We start from the raw sequence: 13,229 nt of genomic DNA, 5'->3' as shown, positions 1-13,229 counted from the left end.
CAACACACATTGATAGATTAGGGACAGCCCACGTGAGTCACTTTTGGCAAATGACCCATTAATACCAGGATTGCGGCCCTTTAGTGCTGCATGATCACTGGGTGCCACCCACTTCCTGCTGATGTCTTGCCCAAGGCTCATGGTCCAGCCAAGTCTCCAGCTCAAAACTCTTTCCTCCTGCCGCTGAAGCCCTCTGCTGAGCCCCCTTTTCTCACACTGAGGAGGCGATCACTGGCTTCTGCATGTGCCCAGAAGCAGCCAGTGAGCCCGGGATTGGGAGATACAGACAGCAGCTTTCTCAGGGTAACCTGAAAGCGAATCCAGGGCAGGGAGGAGCTTCTTTTCGGAGCATGTCTCTTCCTAGCACTACCGCAGCAACTGGGACTGAGCAGGCGAAGGTCTGGTCCTGGGAACAGTGAGTAGGCGAGTCTGGCTGGAGAAAAGGGCCCATAAAGAGGCTTTGTGGAAGTTAAAAGTGACAAGAACCAGTTGAGTGGAAAGAGCGTGGACTTTGTGTACAAAAGACCTGGGCTGGCATCCAACACTGTCGCTGTGTCAGGGGTTGAGAGTGCTCCCCAGTATACATGTTCTCCTTTTCCTCCCAGGCAGCAGCTAGACTACTCCCAGCATTCCTTGCAGTGACAGGTGGTCATGTGACAGCTTTCCGAAATTTGAGGGGAATTTGAGTGGAAGTGATGAGGGCCAACTCCAGGCATGGCCCCTAAAAACCTCCCACTTGCGGTTCACTTTTCTCCATCTCCCAACTGAATAGACAGAGCCCCCAGGACTAGAGGGAGACAGCCACAAGAGGGAAGGAGCCTGGGTCCCTGAATCACTGTGTGGAACACTGCCTGCAGACATACACACCAAACTGTGGTGTGAGCAGGAAACAGACTCCTAAACTGTTAAGCTATTAAAATTTGGGGGTTGTTACAGCTGTTAGTTCAACCTGACTAATATAATATAGGCTTTTACTTGCCATGTGACTTTGGATGAGTTTCTTAACCTCCTTAAGCTTAGATTTCCTCACCTGTAAAATGAGAATTAAAAAAAAAAAAACAACCTTCCGGAGAATGACCAGGCTAGCACTTGTAAAGTTTCCACAGCAAAGGCTGCATCGTAAATTTGGGAGCCCTAGGCACTTTTGCATTTGTGGGTCCCTTCCCGCATTAAAAAAAACTCAAACCCCATAAAAAATTAGGTTTTAATATTATGTTGGTATAAAGACAAATATATTCCAGGTTGGATTAATCGTTATGTTTATTATTGTTTAGGATTTTAATATTTGATTTTAAAGTCATTATTACTATATTCATTTTTCTTCTAATTTTAAGAGAAATTAAAATGAAACGTTTTCTGGGGCCCTAAAAGTATTGTGGGCCCCAGGCACTGTGTTTACTGTACCTAATGAAGAAATCGATCCTTCTTACTACAGAGCCTGGCCCCTGATGCACACAGTAAGTGATAACTACTATGGGTATTTAAAAAATAATAATAGGAAGACGGACACATGAACGGCCACAGATGGTTATGAAACCCCTTTCACACCCCTCATGTCCTCCAGTGCTCACATCCATTGTATGAGATGGTTTCATCTATATTTTCCAATGAAGAAAAGCGAGGCTCAGGGAGGTCAGGTGCTATGCTCAAGAGGGGTAAGAACGTCTACCACTCAGCGCTTTCTGCCTGCTGCCTTATGCCAAGCACAAGGCTAGACACCTGTCTTACTTGATCACTTTTAATTTTCACAACCTGTCACGAGATGGGGCTTCTTTCTTATCCCCATTTTACAACTGAATAAAAGAAATCAATATTGAGGACAAGTGGCTGAGTTGAGAACTGAAACCACTTCTGGTGCCAAATGTAATGCTTGTTCTATCAGCCCACCTTTCCATCTCTCGAGAGCTACGTCCTGAGCATTGATAAGTGGCCATGTCTGAGGAGGGTGTCAGCCACCCCAGTACCTCCTTTCACGGAGCAGAGAAGGACCTGCTCAGGGCTGACATCCAAACACATCGTGCTAAGGTTACACTTGAGCTTTCTCATTCTCTACCTAAATGTACTCCTTTGAAGGTCTAATTATAGTGACTTTTATTTTCTTGTAAATAATCAGGTCTGTCATAACTGATTTCACTGATCCAAGGCTCCACGTTGGCAGTCTTGGAGGCCTGAGCCAATGCGTCAATTAGGCCAAGTAGGCTGTAAGCAAAAGTTGCACGAAATGGCAGAGAGAAAAAAAAATTAGTCGCAGGCATATAGATGGTGGGGACCAATATGTGCTTTTCCACAACAGTTATATCAACACAAACTCCTAAATGTGGCTCATGGTGTCAATCTCTCGGCAACCGAAGCTAGTAAAACTGGCACAGCCAGCCAGATGCCAGAGAATGAAAACAATCTTTTTAGTGGAGACTCAGTCCTAGAAACTGGTTTTTCTAATATCTTTCGAGTCTAAGGTGATGCCCCCAGGAATCTGCCATGGCTCTTTGTGCTCGTTTTCAGGAAGAAAGACAGGACGCAGGGCTCCCTCCCGTGAAGGGCTCCCATAGTCTTAAGGGCTACGTTTTGAGTGTGGCCGTTCAGCCAGCACTGAGTCATAGATCAAACGTCGTCTCCGGACTTGGGTACGAGTCTCTTTCCACCTGCCTTATCAGTACTGTGACGAAGCAAATCATTTCACCTTCCCCAATTCATCTCGGCCTCCTTAGCTATGAAATGGTGACAGCCTACAACCCTCGTGAGGCTGAATGATACAATGACTGTGTGTGAAAGCCTGTTGGATAAGTGCTAGTCATCACCATCACGATCAACAGATCAGCACGTACTGAGTTCCGTTTTCAATCCGTGGGGATGGTTTCTTTCTCTCCTCAAATAACTCTACATAGAGACAGTCATGCTTCAAGTCATCGAAGGATGGGAGCCACGATCTACTTGGGACTTCTTTCGTGGGGAGGTGTTTGAAAGTCATCTTGCTAATTAAGCTCGGAAAGTCCCTGTGTCTGATGGGAAACTTCGAGAAAGGAGCGTCATCCAGGTAAGAACGTGGGGAAATGGAAGGCAGCGCTCATCTACTCCCCAGCCTGCTCACAGGACACTGACATATGCTTTTGGTGACCCCAGTTCTGCGGCTGGTGTAACCTCCTGTGGGTCTGGCTAATCTGTGTGAGCAGCGGGGTTAAGAGCACAGACTCTGAAGTCAGGCTGCCTGAGCTTTGAGCCCAGCTCAACTCTTCACTCCCGGTGGGACCTTGGGCAAGTGATCTCATCTTTCTGCGCTTCCGTTTCCTCACCTATGAAATGAAGATAACGACAGTACCTAGCGCTGAGGGTGGTGGTAAGGAATAAGGAGGCGAACACCTGTCAACAGATTGTAACAGGCCAGGTACCCAGGAAGCAATCAGTGCCCGTGAATGGTTATATTACAGTCAGTGACCTTCTTTCCCTCATTCGGCATTTATTAACATGTGTGTTTAAGTTAGCCATCTTCGGATTTCCACCTCAAGCCCCTTACTAAGACGGGAATTCTGAGTGCAATCTAAATTGTACTCAGATTCTGATTCAATCAGAATGTTGAATCACTATGTTATACACCTGAAATACAATATTGTAAATCAGCTATACTTCAATGAAAAGAAAGAAGGAAATTCTGTAGTCCCCATAGAAAATCTAAGAACTCCATGATCTAGAACTGAATCTTCAAGAGAGGCCCAGAGCCACCTCCTTCAAAGGAATTCCTTTCTGGGGCAGAGATGTGGGAGAAGGAGTTCCAGGCTGAGAATCAGGGGACCCAAGTCCTAGTAAATGTCATTTTCCCCCTCTGTGGCCTTGGGCAAGTCACTCCCCCTCTCTTGAGTGTAAGTTTTCTTTCTTTTTTTTTTTTTGTGGTACGCGGGCCTCGTACTGCTATGGCCTCTCCCGTTGCAGAGCCCAGGCTCCGGACACGCAGGCTCAGCGGCCATGGCTCATGGGCCCAGCCGCTCTGCGGCATGTGGGATCTTTCTGGACCGGGGCACGAACCTGTGTCCCCTGCATCAGCAGGCGGACTCGCAACCACTGCGCCACCAGGGAAGCCCTTGAGTGTAAGTCTTCTCAGTTGTAAAATAAAGAGGGCTATTGGCTACGACTCTCAGTTTTTCTTCTGTAAAAAGGGATAATAGAAGAACTATCATACATGTGCTATGACGTGCGACCCAAACAAAGCATCACATACTAAAATGGGTGAGGGCCTGACCATGGCCCACAGGCTCTAGGCCATCTGGCTCCTGTCACTCATGGCCCATCTCTCTCCCTCTCACCCATTCTGCTGCACACATTGGTCTCCTTGTTTTGCTTTCGTCCCTCAGCACTACTGCCTTAGGGTCTTTGCCCCAGCTTTGTCCCTCTGCCTAGGGTGCTCTTTCCCCACATAGCCCTATGGCTCACTCTCCTACTTCCTTCAAGTCTTGAATTATTATTTTTTCCATAGCAACTATCCCTTTCGAGCATAGTACATGGTTTCCTTACCTGTTACGATTATGGCTTACTCTCGGTCTCACCCCAGACTGGGAATGTAAGGAATCTGTTTGGTTCCTCAAGAGCTGGGAAGACCACCTGGTACATAATAGGTGATCAATAAATATCTGAGGATTCACTGAGTGAATGAATGGAGAGCACTTTGTACACCAAGAAGGGGCTTATTTCCGGCAGCCTTCCTAAGTGTGAAGGGGGCATTCTCACTCCTCACCTTCTTTCCCTTAATTACCTAGACACCTGGACCTGTTTCCACCCCCCACCCCCAGCATGGAAGTGGAGTAAAGCACCTGTTGGCAGGTAACTGTCACTGGTCTATTTCTCGACTTGGTGAAGTTAATCTGTAAACATCAGAGATGCAGTCTCTCTGCCTGTTCTGTCTCTCCCTGATCAGAGGGCAGCAATGGCCTGAGTGTGCATCTTTGCAGACTCGCAGTTTCACTGATGGACACTTTATGGTGTGGGGTGCAGGGCAGGGAGCATTAGAAAGACCTTCTAGTCAGTGACCTAGCTAAGTCATGCCCTCTAGTCTGGTTCTGTAAGGACCAGAGGGGATATATATTTTGATCACACCTGTCTGACTCTGTCTCTCTCGATTGGTCTTGAACCTGGCTAGGTAACAGGGTTGTGTCATTTACTGACCCCTAAAACTCCAACACCAAACATTCCGGATTTTAGCAAGTGAAGCCTTACATTCCCTGGTTGCAGATTGTCTCCAGTTCTTGCCATTCTCCTCTGATGTATTAATTTGTGGATGTCCCACTTTACATACAACACTGCAAACTGGGCACAGTCCTACAATGAGCTTTGTGACCCAGGGGAGAGGGGCTGTTACCAGCTCGCCCATTCCAGACACCATTCTGCTATCAATGCTGTGGAAAGATATCTCTATATCTCTCCTCCCACCACTGGACTCTCCTAGACCTGCAGTCCTTGGACACTTTCCCACCCAGGATCTGTGATGCCTCAGGGCTCCACCCCCAGCTCCCATGGGATGTGACGCTGTTCTGTAAATTGCTAGATTAGGCTCCTTCTTCTTGTCCCCTGAGATCCTCTAGGATACTGTCTCTATCACCCGACAAGTTCACTATCGCTCCCAGATTCATGCTATCCCTGACCACAGCGAAATGACAGTGACCGCTGCCTGAACGCTTGGAAGGGCTCAGGAATGGGGCCCAGCGCCCTCCCTACCTCGTCCTGTTTAATCCTCAAAACAAGCCAACGAGGCAGTCGTTACTATCTCCCATTTTACAGATGAGGAAACTGAGGCTTTTCGAGGTGAAGGGTCTTTATGTGTCATTGTAGCTTGTAAGCAGTAGTGTGAATTCCAAAGCCTAGACTGGATGGCTTCTAGGGCTAGCATTTAGGTCTCCATTTAAGCCACAGAAAAACATGTGGACAGAATGGGGGTGAGCCAGAGACCCCAGGCCCACCCCCAGGAACCTAAGTCCAGACGATTTCACTCAGGTCCGTCGGCATCCTTTGGGGTGGCCATTTAACCTGCAAACTAATCCAAAAGGATCTTCCAACATTTCTCCATCATGTTCCCAAGGAGCTCACGAGTGGTGTTCTCAAACACCTTAATGACAACCAGGGATGCCTGATTTGTGGGTTTTTTCCTCGCCTACTGGCTGAAAAGCCATAAAAAAAACCTTAAGTTCATCTGGCCCCACCTGATCTGGGCGAATCCACGCTGGATTCCAATGAGCACCATTGTGCCCTCTCTAAGCCCTGGCAAAACAGCCTTGGAAACAGCCCAGGAACCAAGAGATTTAAGGCAGTTAAGATCATCACTAGCTGAGTCCAGGTACAAGGTTAGACCTGGAGTAAGGCATTGCTTACCCACCAGCAAGTCAATGGCAGGGAGGTGAGCATGGCATCGGACAAGGAAGCAAAACAATTCATTTGGCAAGAAGAGGTCTGTCTCAGGGCTCCCGGTTCCCCTTTCCCACTGTAATTCTGGAGCTCTGGGCTGCACTCGGCTGAAACAGCAACCCCTGCTGACTCCTTTCCTGAAGCGTCCAGGCAATAGTGACAGCAAGTCGTCAGGGTACACAGACATTAACAGCCTGCATTTATTAAGCTCTTACTATTTGCCAAGCATCGTGCACAGTGCTGATTTACATGATCCCTTAAAATGCTTTAAAATATATATATATATATATATATTTTTTTTTTTTTTTTTTTTTTTTTTGCGGTACGTGGGCCTCTCTCTGCTGTGGCCTCTCCCGTTGCGGAGCACAGGCTCCAGACGCGCAGGCTCAACGGCCATGGCTCACAGGCCCAGCCGCTCCGCGGCATGTGGGATCTTCCCGGACCGGGGCAAGAACCCACGTCCCCTGCATCGGCAGGCGGACTTTCAACCACTGCGCCACCAGGGAAGCCCAACTTTAAAAATATTTTTAGCGGGCTTCCCTGGTGGCGCAGTGGTTGAGCGTCTGCCTGCCAATGCAGGGGACACAGGTTCGTGCCCCAGTCCGGGAAGATCCCACATGCCACGGAGCGGCTGGGCCCGTGAGCCATGGCCACTGAGCCTGTGCGTCTGGAGCCTGTGCGTCTGGAGCCTGTGCTCCGCAACAGGAGAGGCCACAACAGTGAGAGACCAGCATACCGCAAAAAAAAAAAAAAATATTTTTAGCAAAGAAATACATGCTTATGGTCAAGAAATCAAATACTACAGAGGTTTATAATGAAAATCACCAGCTTATAATACAAACTAGCCATCCCCCCCAAAAAAACACTCCCCAAAGGCAACTCTTTGTTTTCTAGTTCTTTTGGTGATGACTTCTCTAAGTATAGGATTTCTCTTAACCTTCAAAAAGACTGGATGATGTAGATAGAATTATTACCTCTCTTTACAGATGATGAAAGGGTGGCAGAGTGTAGCCTCAGGTCACACAGCTGGAAAGTGATGGAGTCAGGATTCAAACGCACATCTGTCTTACTCCAGGGCCTGCTCTTAAACTTTAGGCTCTGTGGCTGACAGATCTGGAGCCTAGTAAAGGATGTGGCTCAGGTCACTTAGGCCCAGGATGGCTCCTGAGGTCACCTGTTGCCTAAAATCACTCGCAGAGGCTATAACTAAATGACATCATGGGATTACACAGAGGTGAGCTTTCTCTTCTCCTGGGAGGTCTGTTTCCAATTCTTCTTTCTGGTCTCTTTGCGTTTCTCCTCCTGCAGCCACTTCAGGCATCTCTGCCCTTTCTGTTATGATACATCAGCCAACGTGACCTCAGAGGGCGAGTCTCTGGGACCCTTATATTCCTCTCTAGGAACTTCACATCTTCCTGTCTCTCATCCTAGAAGATGGTACTTAGAGCGTTTCTCACCATCTCCACTGGGATGCTGCAAGAAAGACCAGTCCCTTCCAGATTCAGGTTTTATGAAGAAATGGTTCTCCTTTGTTTTGTGCATTTGCAGTGCAAAATGTGATAACATGGACAGTCCTTGTTGATAACTACTGGTTAGGAGCACCAACCCAGACTAGTCAGGTTTCAATCTTAGTAAGGGCACTCGCTCACTAGCTTTGGTAACCTGGCAAGTTATTCCCTTCTCTGTAACTGATTATTCAACTGTAAAACCAGAAGGCGTGTGGTGAGAATTACGGATTATGAACGATAATGACGGGGCTAACAGATGAGAGCTTTGAACTCTGCTGATCAGAACCAGGGCTCCAGACATGTTATTGTTATTTATCAGTACTGTTTTCATTGTTGCCTAGCCCCTTGCAGTTTACCTGAGGTGTCCATATATGTCATATGTGGTCCTCATATCCAAGAGGAGTCAGGGCAGAAATGACCGTGTCTCTTAGGCGTATTTAAAGGTATAACTATTAGTCCCATTTTACAGATGAGCAAGTAAATGGAAAACAAGGTGAGTGACCTGCCCAAGGGGACAGGATGGTTCAGAGTCAGAAGCAGTCATGAAGACCCATTTGAACTCTCTTGCTAGCAAGGCTGGGTGCTTTGGACAAATCACTGTCCCTCTCTAAGCCTCGTTTGAACAATAAGACGGCTGAAGCCAGGCCTCAGTTCCACCACTCTCTAACAGAGAGGCGATTAGCACTGCAGTTGAAAGAAGGTCTCCCGAGTCAGACTCTGGACTTGAATTAGGGGTCTTCCACTTACCACCTGATGACCTTGGGCAAATTACTTAGTCTCCCTGGGCCTCAGTTCCCTCATCTGCAAAATGGGGCTACTAACAGAACCCACCCTAGAAGATTGTTATGGGAACTGAATGAGTAAACTCGTGTAACATCTCAGGACAAGACCTGGCCCATGAAAGCACATAGTGAATGTCAGCTGTTATTCCTGAGCCTTAGGTGGCCATCCCGGCCTCCTGTACCCTGTCAGCCTTATGCCCTGTGTATCGGCACCACAACCTCCCTCCTGACCATGTGGAGCCCACTGCGCAGGGCCTCACCTGTGGTTTCCAGGTTGGGTGGTCTCAGGCAGAAGTGTGAAATTCTCAACTTAAATTCAAAGGCCACCACCAAGTGCTTAACATTTCAACCTGAATGGAAAAACCTACTTTTCTATTTCTGCCTATAACACTGATGGTAGTGTTTTGCTTTCCTTCTCATATAGTCTGAAAATCCTGAAAAAATGTCAAAAAGAATTCACTGAGTCAAGCATGTGATAGTATTTAAACTCTTAGCAGTGAACTATTTCCTATATTACCAGAAGCATAAAAGGATGATATTTTCAATTACATGACTCAATAAATATGCTCTTCAGGGCCTGATTGATGTTGCTATCATTTGTAGTTAACAGGACAGTGGTTCGTTCATTCCACTGGAAAATATCTGAGCCCACCCTGGAGCCAGGCATGGCCCCATGCTTTGATGATCCAATGACAATAATAGTAGGAGCAGTAGCAACCGCACTCCTACTTACCAATCGCCTATTGTGCTGGATCGCCTCCCTTTGCTCTGCAGATCCACTCTCCACCCTTCTCCACTCTGCTCTGTGACTCCCATGGACTGTTTCAGTGGGGGTCCTCACTCTCTACACCCAGGTGAGTTCTACCACTGAGAGGGACCAGCGTGAGATCAGAGGGTCAAAGGAGAGTGAGGTCCCACCACCACTGTGGGACCCAGAAAAAAAAAAAAGAATCTGTGCCTCAGCTTTCCCATCTGCCAAATGGGTCAAATAGTAATACTTACCCCATAAATATGGCTTAAATGAATTAATGGGTTTAGAACAGTGCTGGCCATAGTCGGCACACAGTAAACGTTAGTTCTTACTCCTTATTATCTTATGGGACAGCTACTCTGCTCCAGCTACCCCTCTCTTGAGTTCCAGTGGCTCTTGCCCCTTCAGTTATAGGTGAGACAAAGCCTTCAGCTGTTGCTAACCCGGGGCTTCCGCAGGTCTTGTTGGCTCTGTTTAACCCTGCCCACCCCACTGTCAGTAGTCCATTCATTAGCTCCCCTTACCTCCTCATTACCTGCTGGGACCCTAACTCAGAAACCTGTACATACTGTGTTCTAGGTAGTTTTCATGAACTTTCTCTAATGCTTTGCAACGCCCCTGTGAAAGAAGCATTATTGTGCCCATTTCTAAAGATAGGAAAACTGAGGCTTAAAGTCCACCCAAGCCCCACAGTTAGGAAGTAGTTAAGCTGAGTTTCAGCTTCAGGCGTAGTGTTCATACCCAGGCCCGGCTTTAATGCCCAGTGAAAATGACACAGGCATCCCCGACATCCCCCAAGCTTACAGACAAGAGGTGAGGACAGTCTTGCAGAGATGACGACACTGATAGGAATAAGAACAGTGAACCTGACAAAAAACCAAGGGCATCCGGGATTGGAGTGTTAGTCAGAGATGGCTTCCCAGAGGAGGTGATATTAACCTGACTCATAAAGAGGGGGAGTTACTCTGGAGGGAGAGGTACTGGAAGGTGTAAAGGTCCAGAGGGAGGAGAGTCAGAGAGAAGGAGCTTCTTCAGGAGCTGCAAGAGTTCAAAAATCCTGGAGCAGAGAGCTCGAGGGGGAGGTAATGACGGGAGAGGGGTTTGGGCCCTGATGATGAAGAAGCATGGATGCTGAGCTGAGGGGCTGGGACTCAGACGTTTCAGTGCTGATGCTTGGACAGGAGGTGCCCTGCTCATCTGTCCACGATGGCCAGCTCGGTCAGGACAGAACGTCTTTCTATTTCAAACCTATCATGGAGCTCTGCATACAATTGGTGGCTCAGTGAATGAGACTGCAAAGTAACAGAGCGAACTCGAGCGGAGAGCTGTTCCTCTGACTCTGAGCAGACGCTGCCCATGCCCCGCCCACATCCCCCTGCCCTTCCCGCTCCAGTGCATGGTGGCCTGGCTTCCAACTGCCGACACCTGGGTTTTCTCGCTTGGGGGCTCTCCCTGGTTTCAGGCCCACTTTGCTTCCTGGGCGGCAGGCTGGAAGCACAGGAGAATCCGGCCCCTCAGGGAGCAGCCCACAGCCGCGGCTGATGGAAGCTGGTGAGAAAGTACCATACCTGTCTCAGCCAACAGGTGGCCGGAGGTCCCCGTGGGATTAAGTCCCAGCTGCCCACTGTGATAACTTCCTTGAAAATGCTCCATGTCTTGCTACCTTCTCATCCCCGTCTCACTTCCTGGCTCACCCACCAGTTTCCTTCACTTCTCAGATAAACAACGTGCGCCTGGATCTTTGTCTTGGGGTCTGCTTCTGGGGAACCCAGACTAAGACAGTCTGACTCTTGGTTTCACAGAATGAAAGAGTACAGAATAAAGGGTCTTCAGGGGTACGCTTTCAGGGGCAGAAAACACAGACTCAATGGCTGGGTAACGGCAGAAGTGGGATTGATTTTACGTGCCGGTTGTGTGCACATGCAAATCCAGGATCCTGTGTTCTAGCCTCAGCTCTGGATGCAGCATCGTATGCTGGAAAGAACGTGGGCTTTTGAGAGAGGCAGACCTGGGTTTGAGTCCAGGCTTGGCCACACATAGGCAGGTGACCCCTATGGGAAGTTATGTAACACCTCAGTTTGCTCAGCTGGGAAATGGGGGCCACACCTACTGTGCATGGTTGATGATGTTCAAGTGTGAAAATGTAAGTAAAACACTTCATGGAGAGAAACTAGGTGCTTTTCTAGTGTCTTTTAAGGAACTGCTTATTCTATGCGCTAATTGCTGTCCACAGACCTCCAGTCTAGCAATGATCTCATGATACGGGCAACCCTGTGTCTTTGCATATTTGTGCCTCCCAGGGGACTGGAGGCGCCTAAAAGATGGGGGTCACGTTTTACTCAACTTTGCATCCCCTGCATTTAGCACCTCACCTGGCACAGAGCAAGCACTTCATGAATGTTTGTTGAATGAACGATAAAAATGAAAGAATCCCTACCAAAACCATCCACCGCTGACGATGGGTTTTCTGAGCATTTGTTCATTCGTGCAATCTCAGTTCTGAGTCCCCACTATGCACCAGATGCCCTTCTAACAACATAACTGTGGCCACAGTTTATGTTGTGAGCCATGTTCCTCCCTCAGGCGGCACCTCACCCTCTGGTAGGGAGAGAGCAGTGATCCTCAAGCCAGGCTGCCCAGCAGACGAAACTGGGAAGCTTTTTTTTTTTTTTTTTTTTGCGGTACGCGGGCGTCTCACTGTTGCGGCCTCTCCCGCTGCGGAGCACAGGCTCCGGACGCGCAGGCTCAGCGGCCATGGCTCACGGGCCCAGCCACTCGGCGGCATGTGGGATCTTCCCAGACCGGGGCACGAACCCGTGTCCCCTGCATCGGCAGACGGACTCTCAACCACTGCGCCACCAGGGAAGCCCTGGGAAGCTTTTAAAATGAGCATGTCCCTAGACTCCAGAGATTCTAATTGAATTATTTGGGGGTAGGACTGGGCAGTGGGATTTTTAAAAAACTTCTCAGGTGAATATACTGTGCTGCTGGGCTGTGCACCAGACAGATCAAGTGAAGAAAAAGTAAGATCCTTTCAGAGAGTGAAGAAGGCCGAGATGAAGATAAAACAGAGGATGTGACTTAGCCAGTGGCTCTCAGTAGAGGGGGGGGGGGAAGGATGGGACAATTCTGCCCCCATGGAGACATCTGGCAATATCTGGAGATGTTTTTGGAGGGAACTGGAGGGAAGGCGCTACCGGCATCTGGCGGGTCGAGGCCAGGGATGCTTCTGGGCACCCTGTGATGCACGGAACAGCCCTGCACAACAAAGACTCAGCCATCCCCAAGTGTCAGCAGTGGTGAGATCGAGAAATCCTGGTCTGGAGGAACGGGGAGCAGGGACCGCTCCAGGGAAGGCCTCCCCGTGGAGGTGACAGGAGGGCCGAGACCGAGCTCCAGCGCAAGTCCCTGGAGGAAGTGACGCGGAGCGCTGAGTGTGAGGTGGGCCCAGAGCCACCGTTACAGCTTCACACAGAAAGACGCCAGATGGTTAAACCGCCAAGTCTGGCTCACGCCACCTACTAACCTAAGAGCGCTCCCACCTCTGCTCCGGGTGCCATTTGGGGGTTGCTTGCTGGGCGGGGAGGGGGAAGGGAGAGGGAAATCCGGTGGCTGTGCTTGGCTGCTTTCACTTTTAAGTGCCCACAGCCCTGAGTCCCCACCCCCTTCTTCCCAGGCTCAGAACCGGAAAGGGGGAAGGAGAGGGCGTTCATACGGGCTGACCACTCAGAGTCCCGCCACCACCTGCAGGCTCACTTTGTCCTCTTCTCCTAAAGCATCTCCCGCTGCCACCCCCTGGTCCCC

At 49.0% G+C, this 13,229-nt stretch overlaps 1 protein-coding gene across 3 annotated transcripts in view; it reads right to left on the bottom strand.

Moving 5' to 3' along the window:
* Window positions 1-13,229, bottom strand: part of ZHX2 (zinc fingers and homeoboxes 2) — a 172,665-nt gene that overhangs the window by 140,072 nt on the left and 19,364 nt on the right. The gene's annotated exons all lie outside the window — the stretch shown is intronic.

The sequence above is a fragment of the Tursiops truncatus genome, chromosome 17 (assembly GCF_011762595.2).
Source record: "Tursiops truncatus isolate mTurTru1 chromosome 17, mTurTru1.mat.Y, whole genome shotgun sequence".
NCBI lineage: Eukaryota > Metazoa > Chordata > Mammalia > Artiodactyla > Delphinidae > Tursiops > Tursiops truncatus.
This window is presented reverse-complemented; position numbering and strand designations above follow the sequence as displayed.